The 12,149-nt window shown below is 44.3% G+C and overlaps 1 protein-coding gene across 2 annotated transcripts in view; it reads left to right on the plus strand.

Annotated features, from left to right (window-relative positions):
* Positions 1 to 12,149, plus strand: part of RHEB (Ras homolog, mTORC1 binding) — a 61,028-nt gene that overhangs the window by 47,365 nt on the left and 1,514 nt on the right. The window lies entirely within an intron of this gene.

Below are 12,149 nucleotides of genomic sequence, written 5' to 3' on the forward strand. Positions count from 1 at the left end.
GAGACAGTTGATCACTACTAGCTCTTTAGCCTGTACCAGACAGGCTGAAGAGCTTCCATCCAAGCCCTGATGTTGATGGCAGGGATATACAGGCTGCATTCCCAGCCCAATAAGTCAGGCGGGGGGGAATCACTGTGTGGGAGAGGTGTGTTGTTGGAATCTCAGAAAATAGATATGAGCCGCAGGAGGCGGTAGCTCAACTTTGTAGCACAATGGTCACCAACCAGTAGCTCAGGATCTACTGTTAGATATTGGAGCCTCTGACAGGTGATCCTGATGGGTTTGGCCAAGAGGCTGTCAAGTGCTGGTACTTCAGTTGCCACTCCACCCATTGTCATGCTGTTCTTACCCTCTGCTTTGGAGCTGCCCCCTGGAAACCTCCTGCTTGCTGTACAGGGTGTAGGAGGGAGAAAAGGGGGAGGGGCGCTGCATTCCCAGCACAATATCTCTTTATAACAACCCTTACTTTGAGGACTTATGAGGTTTCCTGTCTTCCTCCCTAGTCTTTTATCTTGGGGCGGGGGGGGGGGGGGGGGGGGGGGGAGACTGGGTGCTTAACCTTTCTTCATAGGTCATGTTTTCTAAACCTTTAATCTTATTCTCCTGCGCTCTCCCCAATTTCTCATCCATCTTAAAGGGTAGCACCCATACTTGGACTCAGTACTCCAGCTGAGGCCTCACCAGTGCCAAGTACGGTGGGACAGTTACCTCTCATGCTGCATATGACACTCCTGTTAATACACTCCAGAATATAGCAGCCTTTTTGCAGCTCTGTTGCTTTGATTCTGATTGTTATCCACTGTAATCACTAGATCCTTTTTCAGCAGTTCTGCCCCCATTCTGTAGTCATGCGTTTGATTTTTTTTCCTTCCTAAATGTACTACTTTTCACTTGTCTTTACTCTTAAGACCAATTGTCTAACTTGTCACGCTTGCTTTAAATTCAAATACTCTCCTTCAGAGTGCTTGCAACCTCTTCCAGTATATTGTCATCCATACTTTAAGCTGCTTCCCATTCAAGTTGTTTTTTGGAAATCTGTAGTGACCTCCACTAGATATGCCCTCTCAGTTGGATAAAAAGTCACTGATTACTACTCTGAGAGTGTCCTTTCAGCCACTTGTGCACCTTCTTTGTAATTTTTTTATGTGGCCCACATTGCCCTAACCTCACTATGGGTATGTCTAGACTACATGCCTCTGCCGACAGAGGCATGTAGATTAGGCTACCCGACATAGTCAATGACGTGGGGATTTAAATAATCCCTGCTTCATTAAAATAAACATGGTCGCCACGCTGTGCTGACGATCAGCTGATCCGGCACAGCGTGGTAGTCTAGACGCGGACGTGTCAGCTGAGGAAGTTTTGCCGACCGATCCTGTAAATCTCGTTTCACGAGGCATAAGGGATCGGTCAGCAAAGGCTTCCCCAGCCAACAGATCCACATCTAGACTGCCACCTGTGCCGGATCAGCTGATCGTCGGCACAGCGCGGCGGCCATGTTTTTTGGATATTTATGTTGCTTGTTCCAGAAATCTTCATCCACCTCCCCTTGCTAATGTGGAAGTTTCATTAGACCCATACTGCACTGTCATCCCTATATTCTCCCCCCCCCCCCCTTTTTTTTTTTTTACCAGAAATGCCTCTGTGTGTGTCCTCCTTCTGGACTCAGAAACAAGGTACATATTCTTGGTAGTTAATGCAACAGCACCTCCCTTTTTTCCTCCTGCCTGAACTAGCATTACCCCGTATACCAATAGTCCAGGCTTATCTCACCAAGTCTGATGCCAGTTGTCATAAGCTAAATTATGTACTAATTCTTCCAGTTCATTTCTCATACTCCTTGCATTTGGACATGGGAAATCTGCTTAATTTAGATGTCTCACTGATTTTCTTGTTACACCTATGACCCTATTGTAATTTTCTGTGTCTGCTCCTCTACCCCAAAATCGAGACCTTTTTTGATGGTGTTTTTATTATTACATATGAGTTTGTCACCTGCCTCCTTTGAACCTAGTTTCAGGTCCTCACTATCTTCATGCACTTCTTGATCAGACTGACCCCATCTCTTCCTAACAGCCCTCCTTTTCAAACACTCCATTGTTGAGGAAGCCAAAGCTCTCCCATCGACGACATCTTGTGCAGCCAGACATTTATCTGCTGGATGTGCTTGTCCCTATCTGGTCCATCCTCCTGGTTGAGGGTTGGATCAAGATCACAACCTGCACTCCCTACTCCATCACCCTTGCTCTCACACCCCCATAGTCGCTTCTGATCTTCTCTAGGTGATATGTAGTATTATTTAATGCCCACGTGGATGAGTCATAATGAGGCTCACCCATACCTCTACCCCACCTTTCTGTAATGTCCCTGATGAGGGCTTCAGGCAAGTAGCTCACCTCCTGGGACTTCATGTAAGGCCAGCAGATAGATGCCTCTCTCTCCTCAGGAGAGAGACCCTGGCCATTGTCACCATTAATTGAGGTCTGCTTCTTACCACCTGTTGCCATACAGTATACTGGTTTTTGACATCTGTCCCATCACTGGCTAGCATCCTCCATCATGTCCTGTCAAAATCCTTGTGCTCACAAATGCTACAGCAGTGGTCTCCAATCTTTTTAACCACAGGATCCCTTTAAGTGCAATGTAAGATCTACTTTAAACCCAAATACACTTGCTGCACTTCCTTCCTGCCCCTTCTTGAGGCCCTGCCGCTGCTCCACCCCTTCTCCGAGGCCTCATCCTGCTCACTACATCTCCCTGCCTCCCCCATCCTCATTCACTTTCACCAGGCTGAGGTAGAGGTTTAGGGTGCAGACTCTGGTCTTGTGCCAAGGGGTTCAGCGTGTGGGAGGGGCTCTGGGCTTAGCCCAGGGTGGAGGATTGGGGTCCAGGAGTGGGGGTTCAGGGTACAAGTTCTAGGAGGAATTTGGGTGCAGTATTGGGCAGGAGGTTGGGTGGAAGAGGAGGTTCAGGGCTGGGACAGGGGTTCAGGATGCAGGCTCTGGCTGTGCACCATTTGAGATGGCTTCCAGGTGGTGGAGCAGTGGGGTTAAGGCAGGCTTACTCCTGCCCTGGCCCTGTACCACTCCTGAAAGCAGTTGGCATGTACAGCAGTGGCTCCAATGGCACCATGTGCTGTCCCCCATCTACAGGCACTGAGCCCACAGCTTCTACTGGCCATGGTTCCCTATTATTGATCAATGGGAACTGCAGGAGTGGTGTCTGCAGGCAAGGACAGCATGTGGAGATCCCCTGCTCTGCCATTCTCATAGGCTGCAGGGACCTACCAGCCATTTCCAGGAGCTGCAATTACCATCCAGATAATTACTCCAGCCATGACAGGTTTGACATTTTAGAACTCACTATTCAGAGAATTAAACTGCAGATTTTGTCCATCTCAGCTGGTCTACTTAAGATTCCAGTACGGTATGGCAGTGGGTAGAAAAAGCATCTGAAGCTGTAATTCCCTGCTGTACCTGTACAGGCAGCATCTAGGACTGCCTATAGGTACTGGTTTCTGAGGTGGCTTCTTGAGCCCACTTCCAAATGACCGCTGCACTTACTTGGAGCTACAGTCATAACTCTGAAGTAGATCTCCAGTTGTAGTTACATGAATCTAGGGTGGTGATTGCAGAAGAGCCCGAAGAAATGTGCCCATGGAACCAAGCTTGAAATACCTTACTTTGTGTCTGAAGTCCAGAAGTCCAGCTACATTTTCTTAGCTTTTTGTTTCATGTCACATTCTTTTCCTTCCTTTTCCTCCTCTTCTGGAAGGTGTAAAATGCCCTTCTACCAAAATACATTAGAAGTTTATAAGGCAAAAACACAAATTAATCTATCTAGATCAGCAGTTCTCAAACTTCATTGCACCGTGACTCCCTTCTAACTCATTACTACATCACTCCAGAACGGGGAACTGAAACCTTCACCAGTCCCAGCCCTGCCACTCTGGGGGGCCCAAAACCAAAGCCTGAGCCCCACCATTACTGGTGATGGGGGGCCAAAGCCATAGCCCAAGGGCTTAAGCCAGATGTGGGGGTCTTGTAACTTATGCCCCTCAATATAGGGCTTAAGCCCTGGGGTGCGTATTTCAGCCTCATACCCCAGCAAGTCTAACATCATCCCCGGTGACCCCATTAAACAGGGTCATGACCCACTCTAGGGTCCTGACCCACAGTTTGAAAACAGCTCATCTAGATCATGCTCCATGCTATGTGGCATCCAGTACAACTTGAGAATATTATGTAGCACAAAGGTCAGACCTGCACACTGAGTGCATCTCCTGATCTTACTGTGCCAGGAAAAGGCAAATCGGTGTGTTTAATGCAAGGGTGGGGAAATCTCAGACCTGGGGATGGGATGTGGCCCTGGCTTGCCTGGATCTGACCCCCAAGGTTCAGGGCTTCCCCCACCCAGCATTGGGAAGCCCACACTGGTGCTCTAGCGCGCGTGCCTACCACCCCATCATCTGCTCGCCGTCGCCCCACCATCTACTAACCTTTCTCCCTGCTCTCCCCCTCCCTCCCTCCCTCTCTAGTATGGGAGGGGAATGTAGGGTGTCTGTCTTTCTCCTCAGTCATGTGTGTGGGGTTGTTTTGTTTTGTGTTTTTGTCTTTGCTTCTTACTTGTGTGTGGCCCCAGAAAAATCAGTGGGTCAGCAGCCCCTGACCCAAAAAAGGTTCCCTACCCCTGGTTTACTGGAATCATGAAAGAAGTGTTTAGTGAGCTCTCTTTTGTGGTAGCTTGTTAGTGGTCATAAGTTTTCGATTGAGATTGGCCAATTTCAGTAATCATCTCTTTCCCCACACATACGTACCCACCCAAACCTTTCACTAATAATCAAAACATACAAATGCAAAGATTTAAAAAAAAAAAAAAACCTGCTTGGGAACTTGTCAGTTTAATTTAAGGATATTTACTTGGTCTATTTTGGCATGTGGTGACAGTTGGTTTTCATGATTATAAAACCCTAACTTTGACTAACAGTATTTACTGTCACTTTATTTAAAGGCAATTATTTGACATGCCTTCCCATAATTTCACCCAACAGTGAAAACTTAAATTGATAGATTATAAATGCTTAGAAAAGCGTCCACTAAAATTTATATGAAAAATAGTAGTATGCCAACTGCCTGCTCATAAGCATCCAAACTGTGGACCAAGTCAAAACATTTTCCACAAACCTGAAGGCAGAACATGAGTTCAAATAGCCATGCTTTTATGGAGCTTTTCAATTTCTATAAATAGGCCATATAATTGCTTGATCAAGTGTATTTGTAACAGAGGAAGAGCAACCAGACTGAAAGCCTCTAGTGCTTTATGTAACGCTAGGTAGCAATACCTTTTATGCAGATTTGATTATACTCAAAGTATGAATTTAATGCTAACTATTAGCATTTGCATGTGCTTCCCTTAATTTGGAAAATTAGAGTACTCAAGTTCTTTTTAAACAGACATGGTCAAATGTTTGAGTTCAGTAATTCTGTTAGCCACTGACATCAGACTATCAAAGGCCAAATTTGTAAGTAGGCACACTTTGCAAGAATAGTCAATCTGCGCACAAAGAGCACTTAACCAGTACAGTATAGACACAGCTTATGCTAGCCAGAATGTGGTCTTGGCAGTACAGCTTATCTAGACCGGGGTGGGCAAGAGACCCTCCGCAGGTCAGATCCAGCCCGCCAAGCTGGTTGATCTGGCTGCCTTGCTGCTCTCCCACCCCCAGCCCAATCAAGACTTGGGGACAGGAGCGTGCAAAGTCTCCTCCTGCTGCTAGGGGCATGCTTCACGTAGAGGGAACTGCGAGCTATTCAAAACAGCTAGTGGTTCTCCAGGGAGTGGGGGGGCAAAGACTTCACACTCTCCCTCCACCCCCAGGCCAATCAGGGTCTATGGGTAGGAGAGCATGGAAAGTGTTCTGGCCCCACCCCTTCTGGGGCGAACCAGGGTAACTTCACAAATTTGCGAAGCAGCCCCCCTTCACAAATCATTGCCCACCCCCGATTCAGACCCTCACAAAAGTTTTTTGTTGTACATCTGGCCAGTTGCATTAAACACCACTGCAAGATAAGAAACTATTTTCCAATGAAGACTGTATTCACGCAACAGTGGCCCTGAGTCTTGGTCGTCTCATGACCTTGTTTTGCTGATTTACCAGCCTGAAAATGCATTCTTGATCTTTCTTTGCAGCTCCATAAAGAATGTATGTACCTAACGAAAACTGTTTAAATATTCTAGTTTTTTTGTGAAATTGTATTAACTGGCCACCTATGTCTTGGTGAGTGACTGGATGAAGAGTCTCTGAGAAATAATATTCTCACATGACAGCCTCTCCTCTCACTTGACAGACTAAAGGCTCTTTAAAAAAAAAAAAAAAAAAAAAAAATCTTGTTTCCAGTCAGGAATGTGTAGAATACTCATCTGCTAAAGCCAAAATAAAATTTCAGCTGTTTACATAAGTTAAGTGTACTATTGGTCAGACTAGATTTTTCCTTTGAGTTGTCACCAGAGGAAAAATTATTAGCAGGAAGTAGTTGATATCTGTGATTCTGTTCAGGACTCTGCAAAAATCTAATTTGCACAGGAAGTATATTTGTGTAATTTGACTAATGAGCCACTTATGTCAGTTTGCCTTTAGATTGCATGGAAAACTATGTACTATTGATGAATAGTATTTTAATGTTTCCTGAGACCATACACGGCACATGGCATTAAATACTGAGAGACTATACATAGAGTTTAGCCTGCTAGGCTCTTACTATAATTACTTTAAGATTGTGAGGGTCGTGGAATTTATTTAGCTGTGAGCCAATTTAAAATTGTACCTTACTGGAGGAATAACTGCCAGAAGACAACATGCACTGAGTGTGTGTTGTTTTTAAACAAATTATATCTCTTAAATATATAAGCAATGACATTTAGCTAAATGAAAATTGATACATAGGGAGTGTGATGGGCCAGGCTGGTGCTGGGCACAGCTGAGGGTGTCAGCTCAGGGCGAATTGCTCAAAACCAGGGTTACTTGACTGGAGACCTTTCCCAAATAGGCCACGAACCAGTCGCAAAGAGCTCTTCAGCTTCCAATCTGGCTAGTAGGAAGCCTCTCGAGCAAAGCCCCTCAGACATCCCCGCTTTCCCTGTGCCACAATCAGCACTTGACCTTACACACAGGTGAGAGGTTATAAAACCTAATCTCTAAACAACTCCGAACAGCTCCTCACGGTCCCAAAGAACCAGCCACAGTCCCAGGCCAATTACACTTTAGACCTTACCCACAAGAGCACGCTGGGCCAATCCTTTAGAATCTAAAGGTTTATTAATGAGAGGGAAGGTTGAAAGTAAGATTAAGGAGAATACATTACATACATCAAGGTCTTCATGCAGACTATAGCAGAGGTGTTACAAACTGCTAGCTTAAAAGTCTCTGGTGTACATCCTGTATTAGGACGGGTCGGCAATCCTTCCCTGATCTCTGTCCCTAGCAAGGATGTGTCTGGAATCAGGAGCAAAATTGAAGACAAGATGGAGATGGCCTCATGGGATTTTTATATTCCTGGTGTCTCCCAAACTGGAGCTGGTCACATGATCAAGTGACCTATCTCTGTTTCACTTGCAAGTAGCCATTATGCACTGGCTAGTCTGCAGGCATCCAGACACATTCCTCAGGTATATATTGGCCACTCCGAGAGCCATTGTCCATGGAGCAGTGCTAATTAGCACAGCTATTCACTGAACAATCCTTCCTCACAATAAGCAGTCCATTGCTCCTTCCCAGACAGAGAACATTTAAAATACAAGAACAGAGCCCATATTCATAACCTCGCATACAAAATCATGCAAATATGAGTAGCATGCATAGAATCAGTAGAGCATAAGCTTCCATTTGACACCTCATATGGCTTACTTTGTACAGAATTTGGGGCAAACACTACCCGGGGGTACAACAGTGATCTACCTGCGCACTTTAAAACCCAGTAACGTGACAGACACTAGCTTTTGACCAAACTTCCTAAAAGGGTGTCACAAGGAGGAGGGTGAAAAATTGTTCTCCTTGGCCTCTGATATGACAATAACCAATGGGCTTAAACTGCAGCAAAGGAGGCTTAGATTGGGCATTAAGAAAAACTTCCTAATGGTCAGGGTGGTTAAAGACTGGAATAAGTTGCCTGGGGAGGTTGTGGAATCTCCATCACTGGAGATATTTAAGAACAGGTTTGATAGACCTCTGTCAAGGATAATCTAGATGGTGGTTGATCCTGCTGTGAGGACAGATGACTGGACTCAATGACCTCTCAAAGTCTCTTCCAGTTGTAGTATTCTATGATTCCCTTAGTCAGAATACCAGTGTCTGTCTGTCTAACTTGGTAACCTCTTATCAGAAACCCAACATGAAGATGAGGACTTCTGTCTGGATCACTGTTGGCTTTAGGATAGTAATGTAGAAAAGACTATTTATTAAACTGGATTCTGCTGTAAATACACAGTAACCCACAGAACTATGTCTATATTACCGCCATTTTCCCAAAAACACTTAACTTACGTCCACACTGCAATCGCGTTCTTTCGAAAGAAAATCGAAAGAACAGAGGGGGTTTTCTGACATTGGGTAAACACCTCTTTCTATGAAAGATAGAAGCCTTTTTCCAAAGAGCTCTTTTGGAAAAGGAGTGTGCGCCCTGGGAAGAGGGAGTTCTTTTGAAAGAAGAGGAAAACGTACAGGTGCGTGGCCACTCTGTCCATAGTCATCACCAGGGCTCAACAATGAGTGTAATCTACTCACCCATGGCAAGTTGATTACAAGCCGGCACAGCTGTGCAGTGCGGCCTGCGCATGTGCAGTGTGCTGAACCGCACAGCTGGTGAGCCCCGGTCGTCACAGCTTAAATGTGAGAGAGCGTCCATTCAGCGTGGACACTATCTTAAAAACCAGATTGCTTTTTCGATGCGCTTTGACAGTGTGGATGCTCTTTTGGAATAAGTTTTTTTTTCCAGAAGATCTCTTCCAGAAAAGCTTCTTTCTAAAGAAACCTGCAGTCTAGACATAGCCAGAATCTGCATTCCTGATTATGCGAAATGAATTCCCACTAGGAGCTGCAAGGAATGTTCCATCTTAGCATATGTACTTTTGTAAAGGGGTATTTCTCAGTGTGGGCTAGTGTTCAATAATCCTTCAAACTGAATGTGTCCTGACCTAAACCTCATTTAAAAGAACGCCAGTATTTAAAAAGGGCTGTAGAGGTGATCCTGGCAATTACAGACCGGTAAGTCTAACTTCAGTACCGGGCAAAATAGTTGAAACAATAGTAAAGAATAAAATTGTGAAGCATGTAGAAGAACATAATTTGTTGGACAAAAGTCAACACGGTTTCTGTAAAGGGAAATCCTGTTTTACTAATCTATTAGAGTTCTTTGAAGGGGTTAACAAACATGCGGACAAGGGGGATCCAGTAGATACAGTATACTTGGATTTTCAGAAAGCCTTTGACAAGGTCCCTCACCAAAGGCTCTTGTGTAAATTACATGGCCATGGGATAAGAGGGAAGGTCCTTTCTTGGATTGAGAACTGGTTAAAAGACAGGAAACAAAGGGTAGGAATAAATGGTAAATTTTCAGATTGGAGAGGGGTAACTAGTGGTGTACCCCAAGAGTCAGTCCTAGGATCAGTCCTTTTCAACTTATTCATAAATGATCTGGAGAAAGGGGTAAGCAGTGAGGTAGTAAAGTTTGCAGATGATACAAAACTGTTTAGGATAGTCAAGACAGAAGCAGACTGTGAGGGACTCCAAGAAGTTCTCACCAAACTGAGTGATTGGGCAACCATTTTGCAAATAAAATTTAATGTGGATAAGTGTAAAGTAATGCACATCGGAAGAAATAACCCCAACTATACGTACAGTATGATGGGGGCTAATTTGGCTACAACAAATCAGGAAAGAGATCTTGGAGTTATCGTGGACAGTTCTCTGAAAACTTCCACACAGTGTGCAGCGGCGGTCAAAAAGGCAAATAGGATGCTAGGAATTATTATGAAAGGGATAGAAAATAAGACCCAGAATATCTTACTGCCCCTGTATAAAACTATGGTACGCCCACATCTTGAATACTGTGTACAGATGTGGTCTCCTCACCTCAAAAGATACTTTGGCCTTGGAAAGGGTTCAGAAAAAGGCAACTAAAATGATTAGGGGTTTGGAACGGGTCCCGTATGAGGAGAGGTTAAAGCAACTGGGATTTTTCAGTTTAGAAAAGAGGGGACTGAGGGGGGATATGATAGAAGTATATAAAATCATGAGTGGTGTGGAGAGGGCCGATAAAGAAAAGTTATTTATTAGTTCCCTAAATAGAAGAACTAGAGGACACCAAATGAAATTAATGGGGAGCAGGTTTAAAACTAATAAAAGGAAGTTCTTCTTCACACAGCGTGTAGTCAACCTCTGGAACTCCTTGCCAGAGGAGGCTGTGAAGGCTAGGACTATAATAGAGTTTAAAGAGAAGCTAGATAATTTCATGGAGGTTAGGTCCATAAAAGGCTATTAGCTAGGGAATAAAATGGTGTCCTCGGCCTCTGTTTGTCAGAGGCTGGAGAGGGATGGCAGGAGACAAATCGCTTGATCATTGTCTTCAGTCCACCCTCTCTGGGGCACCTGGTGCTGGCCACTGTCGGCAGACAGGCTACTGGGCTAGATGGACCTTTGGTCTAACCCAGTACGGCCATTCTTATGTAATCAGGCCCCATATCTTGCAGCCAACATATGTTTACATTGAAGGAGGGTGTCTGATTCAGTTCAGCTTCCTAGCAGGCTGTAATTTACAGATGAGATCTTAGACTTGTACTTAGTTTTGATTCTAGTAAAGGTGCCATTCCTTTGTGCTCTTGCACGTACACATTCTGTCCATTAAGTTACTAGGTTAAGAATAATAATGTGGGTTCTCCCTACAGCTGGAAGGTATGCCCAAAGCATAGAGGATACAAGGAAAACAGCTAAGGGAGAGACTATCCAGGGGATTCTTAACTATGATCTGAGAGAATAGCATTAAGAAGACTGAAGTTATCTGATGATTGAACAAGCTTAGGTACAATATAGCCAAATGAGGGTCCAGCAAGGAGTTCTAAGTGGAATCAATGACCAGAAAGATGGCTACAGTTCAGAAAATGGACGTTAATGCTCCTCTGTTAAGCTATGTGTATGGCAAGCTTGTAACATATGCTATCATGCAACCAACATAAATGTTAATGCTCACTTTTGAGGTTTCCTGTGTTTAATACAAGTCCTGATCCTGTCACAGTATATACAGTTTATCTGGTCGCATTAGATCTCCTCAAAAGGCTATTGGTTAAAATCAGATACCAGTTTGGTTTGAAATGCTTCCCCTTGGATTTCAACTTTCTTGTTATCTCTAGAGCTTTTTCCGGTGGCAGGTATCCATCTAGGTAGAATTGAACAGGACATTTCCTCTCTGATGGTAGCTGCTTCAATAAAATGTAAATGTGTGTAGTGGAACATAGGAACACTCACTATGCATGACCAAAGGACCCAAAACACTTAATACTAGTCATCCTACAGGTTGAACCTCTTTATTCCAGCACTCTCTGGTCCAGCAATGTCTGTGGTCAGCATTATCTTAGTTAGCTGGGTGTGACCAAGTTTCTGCAGTCCCATAAAGTTTGTTTATAGCCACCTATCTGGCTCATTGTTTTGATATTTACTTCTCATTTACCCCTAAATGCCATCTTAGAGCCAAATAAGCAGTGGCAATGCTGCTAGACAATGTTGACTTCCTGTGGTTCAGCTAATTCTCTAGCTTGGCACTGTTCAGGTCCCAAGAGGAATGGACTAAAGAGGTTCAACCTGTACTAATTGGGGTTTTTAAAGTTGGAACTGTCCATTTTTTGTTAAATTACTTGATACTTTACAGAGTTAATGTCTCTTCAGTCTGAATGTTACTGGTACTGCTTGGAGTATGTGAATCTATTTATACTTGTATATTATCTTTGAAAAGGCAGATTATGTAAGCCTTCATACTGTCAATGAACACTTACTATTCACAATGGCTACAAAACAAAGCAGAATTGTACTACAGTAAAACTCCATTAGTCCAGCATCCAATGCTCCGGGGCTCCTGATGGTCCGGCACCATCAGGAACCCGGA

The sequence above is a fragment of the Pelodiscus sinensis genome, chromosome 2 (assembly GCF_049634645.1).
Source record: "Pelodiscus sinensis isolate JC-2024 chromosome 2, ASM4963464v1, whole genome shotgun sequence".
NCBI classification, from domain to species: Eukaryota; Metazoa; Chordata; order Testudines; family Trionychidae; genus Pelodiscus; species Pelodiscus sinensis.